The sequence below is a fragment of the Chlorocebus sabaeus genome, chromosome 25, assembly GCF_047675955.1.
Source record: "Chlorocebus sabaeus isolate Y175 chromosome 25, mChlSab1.0.hap1, whole genome shotgun sequence".
NCBI lineage: Eukaryota > Metazoa > Chordata > Mammalia > Primates > Cercopithecidae > Chlorocebus > Chlorocebus sabaeus.
The window spans coordinates 47,452,193-47,475,190 of NC_132928.1; positions in this window are offsets into that span (position 1 = coordinate 47,452,193).

Here is a 22,998-nt window from a genome sequence, read left to right on the forward strand (position 1 = left end):
ATCCCAGCTACTGGGGACGCTGAGGCAGGAGAATTGCTTGAACCTGGGAGGTGGAGATTGCAGTGAGTCGAGATCGCGCCACTGCACTCCAGCCTGGTGATGGAGTGAGACTTCGTCTAAAAAGAAAAGAAATCCCACACGAGCTTCAAGGGGGTGTCCCAAGGAACGACTCTAAGACTCCAAGGGTCACGTTTCTCAGCTTTGTGGGTTAGCAGCCAACGACCCAGGGACTGAGACCACTGGAAGTAGGAAAGAAGTGAGTAGAAAAATGAGGGTTGGATTACCCAAGAGGCATACGATCATTCTGAGCCATTCAGAAAATGAGGGAATCATCAGGGTTTTGGTGGGTTTTGTTTTTTGTTCGTTTGTTTGTTTTATGAGACGGGGTCTTGCACTGTCCCTCAGGCTGGAGTGCAGTGGAGTGATCATGGCTCACTGCAGCCTTAAACTCCTGGGCTCGAGAGATCCTCCTGCTTCAGCCATCCAAGTACCTAGGACTAGGTATGCACTACCACACCCAGCTAATTTTTATTTTTTGGAGATGGGAATCTTATTTTGTTGTCTAGGCTGGTCACAAACTCCTGGCATTGAGCCATCCTCCTACCCCAGCTTCCCACAGGCATGAGCCACTGTGCCCAGTTTGGGAACCATCAGTTTTTTAAAAAAAATAGGATTTAATATTTCATAAAGAGCATCTATGTGAGGATGGGGCGAGTAGAGCCTGTGAGGATGGGGTGGGGGGTGGGTAGGGCAAAGGTAGAGAAGGGAAAGGTAATCACTCACCTTTAGTAATTAGGGCCTCAGTTATTTTCAGTAATGCAGGCTCAACAGGTCCTGAATGGGCAGGAAGGAGATGTTAAAGGAGGAAAAAGAAAGAAAGATGGAAGATAAAAAGGTCAGTGTAGTGGCTAACACCTGTCATCCCAGCACTTTGGGAGGCCAAGGCAGGAGAATTGCTTGAGCACAGGAGTTCAAGACCAGCCTGGGCAATATAGTGAGACCCTGTCTCAGAAAAATTTAAAAAAGGAGAGAAAGAAAAGCAAGTGTGAGTATCCACTGGCAAATATGTACTAAGTGTCTACTGTGTCTTAGGCTGTGTGCTAAGAACTGGGAATGTAGAATTAAAACTTTCTGATCTGCTGAGAGAGAAGGAGGAGGAGGAGGAAGAAGAAGAAGCAGAAGCAAGGAAGCGAGAGAGGAAGGAAGAAGGGAAGGAAGGAAGGAAGGAATAAGGAGGAGGAGGAAGAGGAAGAAGGAAGAAAAAGAATGAAAGCTTTCAAGCCCTGCCTTCAAGGAGCAGTATGCCACAGAAACTTGGTGTACAGATTGTCACTGGTTGTGTTACTGGGCTGCTGCTGAGCTGCCAATCTCTTTATGGTTGCTTATTCTTCAGGAGGAAGTCCAGTCTCCACTGTTAGATGTAATTTGTCTTAGAATCTTCGGAGGGGCCGAACTCTATAAGGCAAACCAAACAAATATCCTTTTTCTTCATTTAAATAACATGTTTATCATTCATTCCTTTTTTTTCTCTTTTATTTTATATTCCTTTCTCCTTTCTTCTCTCTCTCTCTCTCTCCTTTTCTCTTTTCTTTCTTTCAGACAGCATTTTGCTCTGCCACATAGGCTGGAGTGCAGTGGTGCAATCTCAGCCCACTACAGCCATCGACTCCTGGGTTCAAGCAATTCTCCTGCCTCAGCCTTGGGAGTAGCAGGGATTACAGGTACACACCACCGCACTCAGCTAATTTTTGTAGAGATGGGGTTTTGCCATGTTGGCCTGGCTGGTCTCAAACTCCTGTCCTCAAGTGATCTGTCTGCCTCAGCCTCCCAAAGTGCTGAGATTACAGGCATGAGCCACCACACCTGGCCTCATTCATTCATTTTTCAAACCTTGAGGTTACACCTTACTACGAAAGGCATGCTACAAAGGATCTATCTAACCATTTTTTTTTTTTTTTTTGTCTTGGCACTTTAAAGAACAGGGACCCTTATGACGGCCTCTCTCTGAGGCATTAACTATCTTGGAAACCATAGATTAGATTAAGAAGGGAGGTCAAAACATTCTTGAATCACTTAAAACTGGAGACTACATGGTTTCAAGGTGAAACCCCTGGGTTGCACATTGGGAACTGACATAGGAAGTCTGCTTGGAGCTTCCTTTCTTTGGCTTTCATTGGTATCCCAGTGGCTTATTGCCTGAGCAGAATCACTGAAGGTGTGTGATGTGACTGAATCAACTCTCTGCACTGGCAACCAGCAGCCACCTGCACCACCAAAGACTTTTGGGACACCCTGCTGCTGTCGTGCAAGACCCAGATTACAGAGATGAAGAGAGTGTGTTCCCTGCCCTCGGGTTGCTTACAGCCTAAGAGAGGAAGCAGAGAGGTAAACAACTGATTGGAACTTGAAACAAAATCAAATGCGCTCTAAACTCTGGAAGAGGCACTGGGACCATGAGGACTCAGATGTGAGAGCACTTAATTTCATTAACAGAAAACCTGATGGAGGGAATATTCATTTCAGCTGAGCCTTCAAAGATACCTAAGACAGCACAGGTAGAAAAGATGGAAGGTGATTTTCCAGTTGAAGGAATTGTAAGGGATTTGCACAGAAACATGAAAGCATGCAATGGTTCCAGGAAAAGTAGCTCTTTGGAGGTGGCTTGAAGGGAGGGAAAGTGCATGGGGCAATTAAGTAAAAGTCATGGGCCGGGCACGGTGGCTTACGCTTGTAACCCCAGCACTTTGGGAGGCCAAGGCAGGTGGATCACCTGAGGTCAGGAGTTGGAGACCAGCCTGGCCAACATGGTGAAACTGCATCTCTACTAAAAACACAAAAACTTGGCCAGGCATGGTGGCAGGTGCCTGTAATCTCAGCTACTCGGGAGGCTGAGGCAGGAGAATCACTTGAACCCAGGAGGCGGAGGTTGCAGTGAGCCGAGATTGTACCATTGCACTCTAGCCTGGGCAACAAGAGCGAAACTCCATCTCTAAATAAATAAATAAATAAATAAAGTAAAAGTCATCTGAGAGACTCACAGGAAGAAACTACAGCAACCTGCCCACAGACGGATGCTTAGGTGGGAAGTAGTGCATGTTGCCTGATATTCCAAGTCAGGCACACCAGAGTTTGCCTCTCAACTGTCTTATTATTGCTGACTGATGTTGAACTTATTGAACCTCATTTTCATATTACATCAGTTGAAGATAATATATCTACATTTTAGATGGATGTTAAAGTGCTGAACAAGTGAAAATGATAGATCCTCAATAAATGTAGCCCCTTTTTACCTCTTGAGGCAGAAACATAATTGAGCATCAGATCATTTTCTGTATCGTCATTTGTTTCACAAATAGTTATTGACGGCCTTCTCTGCATTGGGCCCTGTGCTAGAAGCTGAAGGGTATTCAAAAATGCAAGCCATCAAGGAAAAGATAATATACTTGTGAGATGATATGAGGAGAGATCAAAGGAGAAGTCAGTGTCCAAGATAGCAACCCATCAGAGCCCTCACAAGGCTGCGCCCCATTCATGAACAAAGGAGCATCCAGGCAGTGAGTACTGTGCGTGATGTACAAAGAGTGGTGTGCATGGTGGCCAGAGAGTGCTGTGAGTTCAGAGTACGGTGAGGTCACTGAGGACTGGGATGGGCTGGAAAGGTTTCAAGGAACAGGAGAAATGCGAGCCAGACCTGGAACCTAGTTAGCATTTGGAGAGCAGAATCACTGGACGTGTGTGAAGTGACTGAAGGAAGAAGAGGGGAAAGGAATGATTGTGTTAAGTGGCAAAAACCCAGCCATAGAGCAAGGTGAGCTTAGGGGAAGTCTGGTTTGACTGTATAGAAGGAGTCCTGGGAGATAGGGCTGAGAAGGAGATTGGTGTCAGATTATGGAAAGCTTTGGAGGTCAGGCTAAGGACTTCAATTTCCATGACAGGCAATGTGTTTTTCATTGTGTGCTCTAGGGCACACAGATCTACCTCCCACCTGCACCCTGCATTTTTTTAATGCCACTTATTCTGTAGTATTCATGTATTGTACTGTTTTCTCTATTAGAAATATGTGTCATACTGTGCCCTAAGCAAAACTATAAATTCTACAGGATAGGGCTCATGAAGATTTCCTAAGTTGATGTGATTTAATGAGGTAGCAGATCTTAGAAGCTGGGAGGTAAAGAAGGTTTAGTGATGTCTGTGGAGAAACTGGGAGCATACTGCTCTGACGGTTTGTAGAAAGTGCCAGCCACTGCACTGTCTCCACACTTGGTGCCTCTCCAAATGTTGATTTTAATGCTCTTAGAGTTGCCTTGATGGTTTGGTCCTCTAGTTTGAACAGTATCACTGTAGACCATATTTGATGTTACTTCCCATACACTAATATCAGAATCCTGAAATACAGGTGTGATGTGGTTTGGCTGTGTCCACACCCAAATCTCATCTTGAATTGTAACTCCCATAATTCCCATGTGTCATGGGAGGCACCTGGTGGGAGGTAATTAAATCATGGCGGTGAGTCTTTCTTGTGGTAGTGTTCTCGTGATAGTGAATAAGTCTCACAAGATCTGATGGTTTTAAAAATGGGCATTCCCTCGCACAAGCTCTCTCTCTTTGCCTGCCATCATCTGTGAAAGACATGACTTGCTCCTCCTTGCCCTCTGCCATGATTGTGAGGGCTCCCCAGTCATGTGGGACTGTAAGTCCATTAAACCTCTTTTTCTTTCCAGTCTCAGGTATGTCTTTATCAGCAGCGTGAAAACGGACTAATACAAGGTAGAAGGCACATTTCTGCTGAAAGGTCTTAGATCTTCCAGATTCTTTCAGATTTTGCCTGATCAAACTCCTTCACTCTCCTAAAACAATCCAACCAAAGTAACAACAGAACAGTAGTAACCAACTCATCAAGTAACAATAGAACTGCTGTGTGTTTATAACTCCCTTGTTCTCTAGAGACCCCTGTGCTTTGATATTACCAGTTGCTCTTTCTCAGCTTAACTCTGAGGAAGAAATCAACCAAGAACCTTGGGAATCAAGTGACCAAGGGCAGAAAGCAAGAACGGTGCAGTGCAAACATGGCCTGCCTGGATGTTTGCTTTGGTTTAAAGAGTTACCAGGGATAGTATACTAACCTTTTATTTTGCAGGGGCCTTTACTTTCCTGGTAAACAGCTGTTTTTAAAGTAGCAGTTTCTCAATGTGACTGGGCAAACAGATCCTTAAAATAGATCTGACCCTCCTTTCTGTGGATCAGCCAGGGTGGCAGCAGTGACACCTGGGCCACTGGTCCCAGTTGCATGCCAGGAAAATAAGCAGTGGTGTCTGGGTTACTTTTCTATCCAGGGCACAGCCGTTTATCCCACTGCCTCTTGAAGCCATAGCCTGTGGTGGCCCCGACTACCACCAAGTAGTAGACTCTACACACAAGTGTCTGCAGCCCCAGGTGCTGAGAGATACCCTCCCAGTAGGGCACGCGCAGGGACCGCCTTACTGGCCTGGAGTAGATCACTTTGGTTTCACAGACTCTTTTTAACGTGGTTTTCCATAGCAAGGGAATCTAACTGGGGTAGAGGTGAATATGGGGCCTGGGAAGAGGCCATTCATAGTGGTTCCTACAAGGAACAAGGTCAGTGTCTCCCCTTCCCAACAGGAGCCTGCTCCTGCAGTTGGGGGTCTGTCGCTAGTAAGTTGACTGGGTCATGCCTAGCTCTCAAGGCCCTAGATGCTGACCATCCTCAGCCTGTTTTTCTGCCCCCCTCCATATGTATTTACTACTGGAGTAAGACCAGCTTTTTACAGGCATTCCCCAAAACATACACATACATGAAACTTGTGCCAGTCTTCTCTTCTGGCCTTTGTTCATGCCGTTCTTTCATCCTGGTAAGTTCTTTCCTTTCCCCTGTATCCATTCAAATCCTTCCCACCCTTCAAGGTCTGGGGTAAACCTACTCCCTCCATAAAGTCTCCTCAGCATGTTCCTATTTAGTCCTGGTTCTTGTCTGTTTCATGTAGGTCAGTTCAATCTCTCCATGTAGTTTGCAAGCCCCAGGAAAGCAGAGTCCATGTCAGGTCCTTTAAAGGTGTCACCTACATCCCCTAAAATAGCTCTCATTTCCTGTATGACTTCTCTCTCCTTTGTAATTCACTTTTTTTTAAAAAAACTTTTTTCCCCCCCATAAGTGACTGGGAATGATGCTCTTCACTTCTGAAATGCCTGTAGCTGCTTGCACAAAGCTGGTGATCAATAAATACTTGCTGATTGGATAATTTATCAATAGCCTATATTGAAGAGAGAAAATAGTAACTAAAATGATAAAAGCTTGAGCATGATCCATCAATCTTACTTTGGATCCTTGAAGACGAGCACGTCTAAACACATAATGGCCTTTGCATGCAGTTCTCTTTCATTTAGTTGCTTAAAGAGGTAGTTTGACTCCAGCCTCTCTTATATTCAGCTACAACAATTCAAACTAGTAAACTTGAAATGAACATCCTCACTGTACTGGATCCTGGTCATGGGATCTGAGGCCCTGCTCCTGGAGAAGAGAGTGGAAGAGCCTTTATTAGTCACCAACCAGTCATTTCCCACTTAGCCCTAATGGGTAGTAAGCATGACAGCTATGAACAGTAGCCACAGGCTGTTTAGGGTAAGGGAAAATGTAGGGAAGGAGATCCAAAGGATGCAGAGCTGGAATAAAGGATTTCAGCTTCCAAAAGCACAAATTGATTGATTCTCAAAGTACATACCGTAGCCTGTAGTGAGTCATGACCAATTATGCAAGTGGCATAGCAGACACCAGAACCAAATGAGACCTCCAAGGGAGGGAAACCAGGCCAAAGCTTTCTCTGGGGAGTAGCCAAACCTTCAACAGTCATGGAACAAAGTCAGGAAAAGGCCCTGAGAAGAGCTAAATTTATCCAGGTTGCCTGTGGTGCTTGAGGGCATGAACTTCAGGGAAAAAAGAGCAAATGAGGAGTTACTCATATGCCAGAGAGAGACCAGAAAAGACAGGACAATACCTATGGCTGGTGGTTTACAACAGCAGAAGAGGGAAATCTCACTAATGTTGACCAGCAGCAGCTGCCTAGCCATATCACTCTGTGTGTGTGTGTGTGTGTGTCTGTCTGTGTCTGTGTGTGTCTGTGTGTGTTGGTATGGGTGTATGTCTTTAAACTGAGGACCTTTATTCTAGGGATTTAGAGTGGACAGAAGATCAGGAACCACATCAAGTTTCCACTACCTCTGATGGCTCCTAGAAAGGTAGTGTTTTCCCAGAGAACTAGGTAAATAGCTGAGAGTTACAAAAGCATGCCAGTTCATACCCAATGATTAGAGCATGTGATACCCAGGGTACGATAGCTTAGTGACATAATGGTAGAATCTCACCTACTGATGGATCACAGAGAAAATGCTGAGATCATTGTCAGTCTGAACAATGTTTCTAATTTGGAAGGAGTTGGAGGAAGCCATGATAATGGGTTATCTTGCCCACTGAAGGGTGGCTCTCAAAAGTAAGGTGGGCAGGAGGAAGCAGGAGGTGACGGAGTACTTGCTGAGTAGCTATTGGTAGTTTTTTGTAAATACTCTCTCATTCAATCCTTTGAGGTAAGTATCATCTCCAATTTATAGATGACAATACTGAGACTCATGGAGTTTATGTAATCTTAACAAGGTCACCCTAATGATAAGGATTGAAGTCATGGTTCAAACTTAGGCTGCTTGCTCCAAAGCCTGGGCTTTTTCTGCCCTACTGCCGTGGTTCCTAGCTCTCTCCACACTCCTCAAGTCTAAAATCCCAGCCAGAGTGAACCTCCAGGGAGAGCCTAGTGTAATCAGGACATGGGGGATGAGAATGTGAGCTCTTTGCTCAAAAAATCTGCATCTTGGACCAATCAAAAGCTAACAATCAACCAATCCCTTCCCTGGGCCAACCCACCACTTTCCTACTTGGAATTTCTTCCAAAGTGACATGTTTTTAGAAAACACACTTAATGAGATGAAAGGTGACTGTCGTTGCCTTTTCTCTTTGCTTTAAGCATGTGATAACCTTTCTTTCTGGTCATGTCCCAGTCTCCTTGGTCTTTGCCCTCAGCACTGTGAAAGTGCATGTTTGCCCAACCTTTATACCACATAGGTCTGAGCAGCACATGTTCTGATCTGGACTAAGTTCACTTAGCAGAAGAGTGGGTGGCCTCCTACTGACCCTTTCTGGAAACACCTGTCCTCACCAGGTTCCCCTTAGGCCCATCCTGGTGGCAACTGTGCTAGGATGGGGGCAGAGTGGGTGGGAGCCCATTTCTCCACAGGAAATCCAGAAACAGTCCCACCAACTTCTCCGGGATTAACCTTAAATGCCTTCACCCTCCCTTAAATCCTCTCACTTCCTTCCTTTTGTCACTTCAAGCATTAGCTACATATCATTGTAACCCATGTTCAATACTCAGGAGGGAAAGAAGCAATCAGAAACTCACACCTTGGCTCACTTATTCAGAGACTAGGGTCCATTCTAGGAGTTCCCTGTATTTTCCCTTACTCTTCCCATCCTAAGGCCGGTGCTCCTTGGGATTTGGGCATCTTCTGTTCTCAGTGTATTCATTCTCCCCGGGCAATCTCATCCTTTGTTACGACAATGATCACACCATCTCAGATCTCTCTCTTCTTAGACCTCAGCACCCACCTCTCTACTAGACATCTCCATTTGGAAGTTCCTCAGGACAAAATACATGCTCAATAACTCATTGCTGAATGCATGGATTGTTTAAACCCCAAAAAATGGGCAGCTCAGGCAGAAGTAATCCTCTGATTTGTTGGATTTTATAGTTCCCCCTTTATTTTATTTTAATTTATTATTATGGATTTGTGAGGCAGTTTGGAGTGGTGGAAGGGTCACAATCCTTAGAATTACAACTGTGTTTAGATCTTGACCTTGCTTTAACATCTATTTCTTTCTTTTTTTTCTCCTTGAGACAGAGTCTTGCTCTGTCACCCAGGCTGGAATGCAATGGTGCGATCTCGGCTCACTGCAACCTCCACCTCCTGGGTTCAAGTGATTCTCCTGCCTCAGCCTCCCAAGTAGCTGGGATTACAGGCACGCACCACCACGCCCGGCTAATTTTTTTGTATTTTTAGTAGAGATGGGGTTTTGCCATGTTGGCCAGGCTGGTCTCAAACTCCTGACCTCGTGATCCACTTGCCTTGGCCTCCCAAAGCGCTGGGATTACAGGTGTGAGCCGCTGCGTCCAGCCTTTGACATCTATTTCTATCTGTCTATCTGAAGGTTACAGGCTAAACTCTGAGCTAGGCAGTATGGAGCCCCATCCATGATTCTACATCTGGTTCTGTTGCAAAATGGCTCTGTAGCTTTGGGCAAGTCCCTTTGCCTCTCTGGATCTCCTAGTCTCTGAATAAGTGAGCCAAGGTGTGAGTTTCTGATTGCTTCTTTTCCTCCTGAGTATTGAACATGGGTTACAATGATATGTAGCTAATGCTTGAAGTGACGAAAGGAAGAAAGTGAGAGGATTTAAGGGAGGTGAAGGCATTTAAGGTTAATCCCGGAGAAGTTGGTGGGATGGTTTCTGGATTTCCTGTGGAGAAATGGGCTCCCACCCACTCTGCCCCCATCCTAGCACAGTTGCCACCAGGATGGGCCTCAGGAGAACCTGGTGGCTGGATCTCCTGGTTGAATTGCTAAGCTGAATTATCTAAGACCCATCTAAACTTACCTTTCAGGGTGAAGCATTCTAGCACCTGTAGGTAGGAAGTGTTTTTCAGACTAACTGACTGATAGTTTTTTTCTGCAAGGAGATACTGTAAATCTCAGCAACTTGGAAGAGTTCTTTCTGTTTTTCTACAGCTTTGTCCAGACTCTCTGAATGAGGATGAGAACTAGAACTAGTTGTTGTTTTCAACACGATCCAAAATTCAGACTTCTGTCATGGTAGGTGTCCACATAGCAGGGTTAAAGATGAATGTGAAAATATCTGTCTCCACAGATGCCTATGTTTGTCTAGCTTGTCCACTTTCTTTCCTTCTGGTACACAGACTTGCAGAGGCAGCTGTTACCTAAATACACAGGCAAGAGTTTCTCTGCATGAGGCTTAGGCGGCCCCATTCCCCCACAGGATCCATCGCCAACCCTTCGGGTGTGACCACTTAATAAAAACAACACACTATAAAAAGTGTTTTTAAATTAAAAAAAAAAAAAGTTTCTCTGCATGGATGATTGGCTGTAAGGGAGCTGCCACTGCAGGTTGATAACTGTTAACTTTCCATGTATTCACCTTGGTAGGTGTATAGGGATACTAGGTGTTTGAGGGATACTATTTAATTCTGATAGTAAATTTATTTAAATTTTATTTTATTTTAAAAAATTTTTAAAAATATGTATTTTTTAATAGAGAAGGAGGTCTTGCTATGTTGCTCAGGCTACTCTCGAACTCCTGGCTTCAAGTGATTCTCCCACCTCGGCCTCCCAAAGTGGCATCTAGATCTCATTTAAATTTTAATCAAAGTGACACAGATCCTGAATTTAAACAAGTTGAATGTACTAAAAATACTTAGCAGTCCTGTAGACTCCTGACCACCTCCTCCACGTCCTGTTCCCCAGAGGTACTTGCATTCAAATCTTTCACTGTTTCTAATGATATATACTTCCATATTTTATTTTATTTTTTATTTTTATTTATTTATTTTTTGAGATGGAGTCTTGCTCTTGTCACCCAGGCTGGAGTGCAGTGGTGCAATCTCAGCTCACTGCAACCTCCACCTCCTGGGTTCAGGCGATTCTCCTGCCTCAGCCTCCTGAGTAACTGGGATCACAGGAACATGCCACCATGCTCAGCCAATTTTTTTTTATATTTTTAGCAGAGATGGGTTTTCACCATGTTAGCCAGGCTGGTCTCGAACTCCTGACCTCAAGTGATCTACCTGCTTTGGCCTTCCAAAAGTGCTGGGATTACAGGCCTGAGCCACCGCACCCAGCCATACTTCCAAATTTCAAAGAATATGCTCATACTAATGTTGTTTAATTAATAATTTGATACTACTATTATTAGACAGGGTCTCATTATGTTGCCCAGGCTGGAGCATAGAGGCTATTCACAGGCATCACAGTGCACTACAACCCCAAACTCCTGGGCTCGAGCAACCTCCTGCTTCAGCCTCCTGAGTAGGTGGTACTACAAGTGAGCCCCACTGTGCCTGGCTAACTTGAAATTATTTAAACATTTTATTGTAGATGAGGTTTTAGATCTCTATTGCTCCCTTTTTCTTTTCATATGCTTCCAATTCCTCCAGCAGAGAAGTCAAATATATTCAGCATTTAGATTATTATGACTATTGAAAGATTGTTCATGCTAAGCCAAGTATTGGATTATAATTTCAATTTTTGATTTTTTAGGTAATTAATGATTGCCTGCTTTTCTTTTTTTTTTTTTTTTTAATTATTATTATACTTTAAGTTCTAGGGTACATGTGCATAACATGCAGGTTTGTTACATATGTATACTTGTGCCATGTTGGTGTGCTGCACCCATCAACTTGTCAGCACCCATCAACTCGTCATTTACATCAGGTATAACTCCCAATGCCATCCCTCCCCCCTCCCCCCTCCCCCCTCCCCATGATAGGCCCCGGTGTGTGATGTTCCCCTTCCCGAGTCCAAGTGATCTCATTGTTCAGTTCCCACCTATGAGTGAGAACATGCGGTGTTTGGTTTTCTGTTCTTGTGATAGTTTGCTAAGAATGATGGTTTCCAGCTGCATCCATGTCCCTACAAAGGACACAAACTCATCCTTTTTTATGGCTGCATAGTATTCCATGGTGTATATGTGCCACATTTTCTTAATCCAGTCTGTCACTGATGGACATTTGGGTTGATTCCAAGTCTTTGCTATTGTGAATAGTGCCGCAGTAAACATACGTGTGCATGTGTCTTTATAGCAGCATGATTTATAATCCTTTGGGTATATACCCAGTAATGGGACGGCTGGGTCATATGGTACTTCTAGTTCTAGATCCTTGAGGAATCGCCATACTGTTTTCCATAATGGTTGAACTAGTTTACAATCCCACCAACAGTGTAAAAGTGTTCCTATTTCTCCACATCCTCTCCAGCACCTGTTGTTTCCTGACTTTTGAATGATCGCCATTCTAACTGGTGTGAGATGGTATCTCATTGTGGTTTTGATTTGCATTTCTCTGATGGCCAGTGATGATGAGCATTTTTTCATTTGTCTGTTGGCTGTATGAATGTCTTCTTTTGAGAAATGTCTGTTCATATCCTTTGCCCACTTTTTGATGGGGTTGTTTGTTTTTTTCTTGTAAATTTGTTTGAGTTCTTTGTAGGTTCTGGATATTAGCCCTTTGTCAGATGAGTAGATTGCAAAAATTTTCTCCCATTCAGTAGGTTGCCTGTTCACTCTGATGGTAGTTTCTTTTGCTGTGCAGAAGCTCTTTAGTTTAATGAGATCCCACTTGTCAATTTTGGCTTTTGCTGCCGTTGCTTTTGGTGTTTTAGACATGAAGTCTTTGCCCATGCCTATGTCCTGAATGGTACTACCTAGGTTTTCCTCTAGGATTTTTATGGTATTAGGTCTAACATTTAAGTCTCTAATCCATCTTGAATTAATTTTCATAAAAGGAGTAAGGAAAGGATCCAGTTTCAGCTTTCTAGTTGTGGCTAGCCAATTTTCCCAGCACCATTTATTAAATAGGTAATCCTTTCCCCATTTCTTGTTTTTGTCAGGTTTGTCAAAGATCAGATGGCTGTAGATGTGTGGTATTATTTCTGAGGGCTCTATTCTGTTCCATTGGTCTATATCTCTGTTTTGGTACCAGTACCATGCTGTTTTGGTTACTGTAGCCTTGTAGTATAGTTTGAAGTCAGGTAGCGTGATGCCTCTAGCTTTGTTCTTTTGACTTAGGATTGTCTTGGAGATGCGGGCTCTTTTTTGGTTCCATATGAACTTTAAAGCAGTTTTTTCCAATTCTGTGAAGAAACTCATTGGTAGCTTGATGGGGATGGCATTGAATCTATAAATAACCTTGGGCAGTATGGCCATTTTCACGATATTGATTCTTCCTATCCATGAGCATGGTATATTCTTCCATTTGTTTGTGTCCTCTTTTATTTCACTGAGCAGTGGTTTGTAGTTCTCCTTGAAGAGGTCCTTTACATCCCTTGTAAGTTGGATTCCTAGGTATTTTATTCTCTTTGAAGCAATTGTGAATGGAAGTTCATTCATGATTTGGCTCTCTGTTTGTTACTGGTGTGTATGAATGCTTGTGATTTTTGCACATTGATTTTGTATCCTGAGACTTTGCTGAAGTTGCTTATCAGCTTAAGGAGATTTTGGGCTGAGACAATGGGGTTTTCTAAATATACAATCATGTCATCTGCAAAGAGGGACAATTTGACTTCTTCTTTTCCTAACTGAATACCCTTGATTTCTTTCTCTTGCCTGATTGCCCTAGCCAGAACTTCCAACACTATGTTGAATAGGAGTGGTGAGAGAGGGCATCCCTGTCTTCTGCCAGTTTTCAAAGGGAATTTTTCCAGTTTCTGCCCATTCAGTATGATATTGGCTGTGGGTTTGTCATAAATAGCTCTTATTATTTTGAGGTACGTTCCATCAATACCGAATTTATTGAGAGTTTTTAGCATGAAAGGCTGTTGAATTTTGTCAAAAGCCTTTTCTGCATCTATTGAGATAATCATGTGGTTCTTGTGTTTGGTTCTGTTTATATGCTGGGTTATGTTTATTGATTTGCGAATGTTGAACCATCCTTGCATCCCAGGGATGAAGCACACTTGATCATGGTGGATAAGCTTTTTGATGTGCTGCTGGATCCGGTTTGCCAGTATTTTATTGAGGATTTTTGAATCGATGTTCATCAGGGATATTGGTCTAAAGTTCTCTTTTTTTGTTGTGTCTCTGCCAGGCTTTGGTATCAGGATGATGTTGGCCTCATAAAACGAATTAGGGAGGATTCCCTCTTTTTCTATTGATTGGAATAGTTTCAGAAGGAATGGTACCAGCTCCTCCTTGTACCTCTGGTAGAATTCAGCTGTGAATCCATCTGGTCCTGGACTTTTTTTGGTTGGTAGGCTATTAATTATTGCCTCAATTTCAGAGCCTGCTATTGGTCTATTCAGGGATTCAACTTCTTCCTGGTTTAGTCTTGGAAGAGTGTAAGTGTGCAGGAAATTATCCATTTCTTCTAGATTTTCCAGTTTATTTGCGTAGAGGTGTTTATAGTATTCTCTGATAGTAGTTTGTGTTTCTGTGGGGTTGGTGGTGATATCCCCTTTATCATTTTTTATTGCGTCTATTTGATTCTTCTCTCTTTTCTTCTTTATTAGTCTTGCTAGTGGTCTGTCAATTTTGTTGATCTTTTCAAAAAACCAACTCCTGGATTCATTGATTTTTTGGAGGGTTTTTTGTGTCTCTATCTCCTTCAGTTCTGCTCTGATCTTAGTTATTTCTTGCCTTCTGCTAGCTTTTGAATGTGTTTGCTCTTGCTTCTCTAGTTCTTTTAATTGTGATGTTAGAGTGTCAATTTTAGATCTTTCCAGCTTTCTCTTGTGGGCATTTAGTGCTATAAATTTCCCTCTACACACTGCTTTAAATGTGTCCCAGAGATTCTGGTATGTTGTATCTTTGTTCTCATTGGTTTCAAAGAACATCTTTATTTCTGCCTTCATTTCGTTATGTACCCAGTAGTCATTCAGGAGCAGGTTGTTCAGTTTCCATGTAGTTGAGCGGTTTTGATTGAGTTTCTTAGTCCTGAGTTCTAGTTTGTGGTCTGAGAGACAGTTTGTTATAATTTCTGTTCTTGTACATTTGCTGAGGAGTGCTTTACTTCCAATTATGTGGTCAATTTTGGAGTAAGTGCGATGTGGTGCTGAGAAGAATGTATATTCTGTTGATTTGGGGTGGAGAGTTCTATAGATGTCTATTAGGTCTGCTTGCTGCAGAGATGAGTTCAATTCCTGGATATCCTTGTTAACTTTCTGTCTCGTTGATCTGTCTAATGTTGACAGTGGAGTGTTGAAGTCTCCCATTATTATTGTATGGGAGTCTAAGTCTCTTCGTAGGTCTCTAAGGACTTGCTTTATGAATCTGGGTGCTCCTGTGTTGGGTGCATATATATTTAAGAGAGTTAGCTCTTCTTGTTGAATTGATCCCTTTACCATTATGTAATGGCCTTCTTTGTCTCTTTTGATCTTTGATGGTTTAAAGTCTGTTTTATCAGAGACTAGTATTGCAACCCCTGCTTTTTTTTGTTCTCCATTTGCTTGGTAAATCTTCCTCCATCCCTTTATTTTGAGCCTATATATGTCTCTGCATGTGAGATGGGTCTCCTGAATACAGCAGACTGATGGGTCTTGACTCTTTATCCAGTTTGCCAGTCTGTGTCTTTTAATTGGAGCATTTAGTCCATTTACATTTAAGGTTAATATTGTTATGTGTGAACTTGATCCTGCCATTATGATATTAACTGGTTATTTTCCTCGTTAGTTGATGCCGTTTCTTCCTAGCCTCGATGGTCTTTACATTTTGGCATGTTTTTGCAATGGCTGGTACCGGTTGTTCCTTTCCATGTTTAGTGCTTCCTTCAGGGTCTCTTGTAAGGCAGGCCTAGTGGTGACAAAATCTCTAAGCATTTGCTTATCTGTAAAGGATTTTATTTCTCCTTCACTTATGAAACTTAGTTTGGCTGGATATGAAATTCTGGGTTTAAAATTCTTTTCCTTAAGAATGTTGAATATTGGCCCCCACTGTCTTCTGGCTTGTAGAGTTTCTGCCAAGAGATCTGCTGTTAGTCTGATGGGCTTCCCTTTGTGGGTAACCCGACCTTTCTCTCTGGCTGCCCTTAAGATTTTTTCCTTCATTTCAACTTTGGTGAATCTGGCAATTATGTGTCTTGGAGTTGCTCTTCTCGAGGAGTATCTTTGTGGCGTTCTCTGTATTTCCTGGATTTGAATGTTGGCCTGCCCTACTAGGTTGGGGAAGTTCTCCTGGATGATATCCTGAAGAGTGTTTTCCAACTTGGTTCCATTTTCCCCCTCACTTTCAGGCACCCCAATCAGACGTAGATTTGGTCTTTTTACATAATCCCATACTTCTTGCAAGCTTTGTTCATTTCTTTTTCTTCTTTTGGTTTCTCTTCTCGCTTCATTTCATTCATTTGATCCTCAATTGCTGATACTCTTACTTCCAGTCGATGGAGTCGGTTACTGAAGCTTGTGCATTTGTCACATATTTCTCGTGTCATGGTTTTCATCTCTTTCATTTCGTTTATGACCTTTTCTGCATTAATTACTCTAGCTATCAATTCTTCCACTTTTTTTTTCAAGATTTTTAGCTTCTTTGCGCTGGGTACGTAATTCCTCCTTTAGCTCTGAGAAGTTTGATGGACTGAAGCCTTCTTCTCTCATCTCGTCAAAGTCATTCTCCGTCCAGCTTTGATCCGTTGCTGGCGATGAGCTGCACTCCTTTGCCGGGGGAGATGCGCTCTTATTTTTTGAATTTCCAGCTTTTCTGCCCTGCTTTTTCCCCATCTTTGTGGTTTTATCTGCCTCTGGTCTTTGATGATGGTGACGTACTGATGGGGTTTTGGTGTAGGTGTCCTTCCTGTTTGATAGTTTTCCTTCTAACAGTCAGGACTCTCAGCTGTAGGTCTGTTGGAGATTGCTTGAGGTCCACTCCAGACCCTGTTTGCCTGAGTATCAGCAGCAGAGACTGCAGAAGATAGAATATTGCTGAACAGCGAGTATACCTGTCTGATTCTTGCTTTGGAAGCTTCCTCTCAGGGGTGTACTCCACCCTGTGAGGTGTGGGGTGTCAGACTGCCCCTAGTGGGGGATGTCTCCGAGTTAGGCTACTCAGGGGTCAGGGACCCACTTGAGCAGGCAGTCTGTCCCTTCTCAGATCTCAGCCTCCGTGTTGGGAGATCCACTGCTCTCTTCAAAGCTGTCAGAGTCGTTTGCGTCTGCAGAGGTTTCTGCTGCTTTTGTTATTGTTTACTGTGCCCTGTCCCCAGAGGTGGAGTCTACAGAGACAGGCAGGTTTCCTTGAGCTGCTGTGAGCTCCACCCAGTTCGAGCTTCCCAGCGGCTTTGTTTACCTACTTAAGCCTCAGCAATGGCGGGTGCCCCTCCCCCAGCCTCGCTGCTGCCTTGCCGGTAGATCGCAGACTGCTGTGCTAGCAATGAGGGAGGCTCCTGGGCGTGGGACCCTCCCAGCCAGGTGTGGGATATAATCTCCTGGTGTGCCTGTTTGCTTAAAGCGCAGTATTGGGGTGGGTGTTACCCGATTTTCCAGGTGTTGTGTGTCTCAGTTCCCGTGGCTAGGAAAAGGGATTCCCTTCCCCCTTGCACTTCCCAGGTGAGGCGATGCCTCACCCTGCTTCAGCTCTTGCTGGTCGGGCTGCAGCAGCTGACCAGCACCAATTGTCAGCACTCCCTAGTGAGATGAACCCAGTACCTCAGTTGAAAATGCAGAAATCACTGGTCTTCTGTGTCGCTCACGCTGGGAGTTGGAGACTGGAGCTGTTCCTATTTGGCCATCTTGTTCCGCCTCTCTGCCTGCTTATTTTCTTTTGTTTTCTTATTACTTTTTTTTTTTCTTTTTCTTTTCTCTTTTTCTGAGACAGGGTCTCACTCTTGCCCAGGCTGGAGTGCAGTGGCATAATCACGGCTCACTGCAGCCTTGATCTCCTAGACTTAGGTGATCCCCCTACTTCAGCCTCTCAAGTAGCTGGGACTACAGGCACACATCATCACACCTGGCTAATTTTTTGTAAGATGAGGTTTTGCCGTGTTGCCCAGGCTGGTCTTGAACTTCTGGGCTCAAGTGATCTGCCTGCCTTGGCCTCCCAGAGTGCTGGTGTGAGCCACTATGCCTGGCCCTTAATTTTTTTTAACCTATGGCTAAATCCCTCTACCCCATTCAACATCCTCACTGTTCCATGTGGTCACAGCAGGTGTCTGTGGAGAATGGAGATATTTTTACATTCATCTCAAAGCCTTCTATGCGTACAGCTCTATTTTTTTCCCCCCGTATAGACCTTCCTCCAGGAGCTTCTGTCCTCTTGTTCCACTTTGGGTGATCCTCCAGGCCTGCAGCAAGGCTGTCCTTGTGGGACTTCCCTTCATGGTCATTCCAGGAATTTCCTTCATCTTTCTCTTATATTGCATCCCCTATTTCTTGCATCCCATGTCTTCCCCTTTCTTGGTTTAGATTTTCATTTCAGTTTCATTTTATTTTCATTTTGTCACAGTCTCTAGAAATCTCTAGTAAAGGATACATAGGAGGTAAATTTTTAAAAAGTCTTGTTTGTATGAAAATGTCTGTACTCTATGTTCACATTTAATTGGAACCTTCAGTTGGTATTAGTTGAAAATAATTTTTCTTTAGAAAACCATTTTTTTCATTTACTAACTTTTAGTGCTGATATTGATAAGTCTATTGCTATTATTATCATGTCTTTCTATGGAAACTATTTTCTTCCTGGAAGCTTTTGATTATCCCTAGTATGTTATAATTCATTGTTTTTATTTAACAGTAGGGTTTGTCAGAGCTGGGTGCAGTGGTGGGTGCCTGTAATCCCAGCTATAACCAGAGGCTAAAAGAGGATCGCCTGGGCCCAGGAGTGAGTTTAAGACCAGCGTGGATAACATAGACTCTGTCTCAAAAAAAAAATAAAAAATTAAAAAAAAGGTAAGATTTGTCAATGGATGGGCTACATCTTAGGGTCCTCAGGTGGCACGTGGGCTTTTCCACACACACAATTGGTCTTATAAGACAGGAAATGCAGTGCAAAGGCCAGGACTTTGAAATGGGGTCAATGAACTAGTGTGGTAAAAGTTTAATGCTTTTCCTTCTGTCATTTAGGTGGTTTCCCCCCTGCCCCCCACCCCCATTTCTTTCACTTTAGAAATTATCAAAGGGATTAGATAAGTGATTACCTCCTTGAGGTAATTTCAGATTCTGTCAGAAGCCGGGAAACTTGGACAGGATATGAGGCTGCAATTTCAGTTCACTGAGCCTAAAGAGCACCCTCTTTGGGGATGGGCACCAACAGCCACCTAGAAAAGACTGGAAGAAAGAATATTTGAATATGATGGCTACCAGTGGAATTGGAATCAATATGATTGTGCCAAGCAAAAGAGTGAAACTATTGTATAGATATGAACTCCTGATACTGTAAGTTTTTTACATTTTATTTTCAAGATAGCAGCTTCTTGCAATATCACTCCATGATTATTGCTGTTGCATTGCCTGCAGATAAGTTGAAATGCCTTCTCCCTGCTCTGAAAACAATACATTTTCAGATTTTTAAAATTTTTTTGTTTTTGAGATGGAGTCTTGCTCTGTCTCCCAGGCTGGAGTGCAGTGGCACGACCTCTGCTCACTGCAACCTCTGCCTTCGGGTTCAAATGATTCTCCTGCCTCAGCCTCCAGAGTAGCAGGGTTTACAGATGCCTGCCACCATCCGTGGCTAATTTTTATATTTTTAATAGAGTTGGGGTTTCTCCATATTGGCCAGGCTCGTCTCAAACTCCCGATCACAGGTGATCTGCCCACCTTGACCTCCTGAAGTGCTGGGATTACAGGTGCCAGCCATGGTGCCTGGCCTGAGTTTTCATATTTTAAGTGAAAGATACCTGATCTGTGCTCCTTCTTCTAGCCACAGTCTGCCATGTAAACGTATTTGGTCTGTTCCTGAACCCAAGGGGAATTCTTTTCTCTTTCATCTATCCATCCATTTATGCATCCAATCATCTACCTGTATCCTACCTGCCTGTCAGACTAAGTCTAAGAAGCTTTGCTCAACTATTTAATTCTACTGATTTCTCCTTTTTTTGAATACCTGCCAGATAGTTATTGTCATCCCTCATTTTAGCACGTAGCAGTTCATGACTTAGATTGACTTCAGTTGTGATCACAAACACAAATGCCTACCAAGGGCCAGGTGGATGACGTATCTGAAGTCTGCTCCATGAGTCAGATAGTAGACCCCTGGGGACTATGTGAACTGGAGAATAGGTGCTGTCAGTAAGGGACAGCTGCCCTTTGCTCCAGTCAGTTGCTGCCTACCAAAAATCCAGGTAGATGTAGATCTTCCAGTTTTTCAGGAGAGAACAGATGTCTAAATTTTTATGACTTTTTAAAGTGGTGGTTTAGTTGTAGAAAAACATGGTGTAGGACAAGCACAATGTGTGTTTCACACTGTACATTTGCAGCCTCTGAGGTGATGAGCTTCTTGAGCTCATTGTTTCTGAATTCCATATGACAGCTCATACATTAACTAACATATACAGTAGGTGCCTGATAAATGCTTGCCGCCCTTTCCAGAGCACCACATCTAAGCCAAGTAAAATTATTGCCTCAGCTGATTCTCTGTAGCCTGGAGGTGGTGTAAAAAGAAATGTTCCCCTAAAACTCATTTATATATTAGAGATACCCTCCTTGCCCCCAAACCTAGTGGGGCTTGATATATTTGCTTAGCAGGTTAAATGAACTATTAGTGTATTTAAATGGTTTTTTTTTTTCTTTTCTTTTTTTTCTTTTTTTTTTTGAGAGGCAGGATCTCACTCTGTCACCCAGACTGAGGTGGAGTGGTGTGATCACAGCTCACTGCAACCTCGAACTACAGGATCCTGTCACTTCAGTCTTACAAGTAGCTGAGACTACAGGCACGTACTGCCACACTCAGCTATTTTTAATTTAATTTTATTTTGTGTAGAAATAGGGTCTCACTATGTTGTCCTGGCTGCTCTCGAACTCTTGGCCTCAAGTGATCCTCCTACCTTAGCCCCCCAAGGTGTTGGGATTACAGGCGTGAGCCACGCACCAAGCCAGTGTGTTCTTTACTATCTTTATTCCATTCCTCTACGGCTACCACTAATGGTATAAATTTGCCTCTTATTTATTACATCATTTTTCTCAGTTACCCTTCCACGTATACTGCTCCCCAGAAATCACTCTGAGTAAGACCACCAGTGACCTCTTTATTGTTAAACACAGTGGTGCCAATCAGCCCTGGCCATTCTCTCGACTGACTTGAATCAGCCAATAGCATTTGATACTGTTGATCATTTCCTCCTCCTTGAAATTCCCACTTTTCCTGGTCTTTGCAGCTTTACTCCCTCCTACATTTTCTTCAGTCTTTCTGGATACTTCTCTTCAGACTCCTTTTCCTGCCCAGTCCCTAAAATGCTGATTTTCTGCTGGTGTCATTTCAGGCTCTCTCCCCTCTCCTTCCGCACATTCACCCTGGGTGACCTCATCCTCTCCCGTGACTCTCCCCCTGCATGAGCACTGAGATGCCCAGTTCCACCATCTCCGTTCCAGACTCATCTAATCAGCTGCCTTCTGGCCGTGTCTGTCTCCATTGATACTTCTCACTCAGCATGTCCAAGGCTGAGCTCATCACTCTCGCTCCACCTCCCCTCTCCTCTTCCTGCTTCCCTGTCCTCCGTGAGCAGCATCACCATCTACCTTGTGGCCTGGACGTGAATCCTGAAACTTCCTCCCTGTGTTGGATTCTCCAGTGAGCACAAAAAAAGCACAGGCTTGGAACACCAAGGAAACAAACACAGGGTGCCCAAAAATTATTTCAGAAGTGTGTAGTGATTTACATGCATGTTTATAGCAGTACAATTTGCAATTGCAAAAATGTGGAGCCAACCCAAATGCCCATCAACTAACAAGTGGATAAACTGTGGTGTGTATGTGTGTGTGTGTGTGCGTGCATATACATATATGTATATGTATATATATGATGGAATACTGCTCAGCCATAAAAAAGGATTAATTAATGGCACAGCAACCTGGATGGGATTGGAGACTATTATTCTAAGTGAAGTAACTCAGGAATGGAAAACCAAACATTATATGTTCTCATTCATAAGTGGGAACTAAGCTATGAGGATGTCAAGGCATAAGAATGACACAATGGATTTTGGGGACTCAGGGGGAAAGGGTGGGAAGTGAGTGAGGGATAAAAGACTACAAATTGGGTTCAGTGTGTACAGATTGGGGCTTGGGTGCACCAAAATCTCAGAAATCACCACTAAAGAATGTACTCATGTAACCAGACACCACCTGTTTCCCAAAAACCTATGGAAATAAAAAATTTAAAAAAACAACAAAAGCTTAAACAAAAAAGAGTGTAGTGCTTTTAAAAAGAATCAAAATGCCATCCTAGAAAAAACAAAGCTTATTGGCTTCCTTATACTTATTTTATGATTAGACAGTACTTTTATTGTGGATGTTGTATACAGGGTAGACATAACCTTTCGAGGCTTAGAGCCACTAATGTTCTTTCTACAGCGTAGTCATCCTCAGCCACCCTTTCTCCATGCCCAATTGGTTCCTAAGCCCTATTGATTTTGCCTCATTGACAGCAGCTGAACCATCTCTAATGCTGTCTTAGGGCTTCTAGTTGTCTGTGACCTAGATTGCTATAGCAACCTCTTGACTAGCTTTCCCTTCCCACCCATCTATCACAGAGATGTCATCTGTTTCTTGTATGTCACTCTTCTTCCTAAAACCTTTTCCTTGCCACCTAGTAACTTCAATGAAAGTTTCAACCCCTTAGATTAGCTGACAGGCTGTGTGCCCCTTTACCTCCATGCTACTATTTCACATGCAACCTTCACTCTAGATTTCTTATGCTTACCCTACTCTGCACCCCTCACCTCTACCCCTCCCCAGCTAGGAAGGGACTGTGTGACAAGTGAGAGAAAAGGCGAGAGACTCTAACCCTGTGTTCTCTAGGGAAGAAAGGAATTCTCCCCATTTCTCAAAAGCCTCCAGAGGAGAAATGATAAGACATACAGAGATAGAGTTCAGCCAAGAAACATTTTCCTTCTGCCCTGGGCTTGTCTTTTGGCCATAGCTTTTGCCCTTAAAATGCAGGTAGATTTGTCACTAGGGCCACATGCAGAAGAGGGCCATTGTCTTCTTTCAATGTTCTGCTCAGTGAGAACATCTTC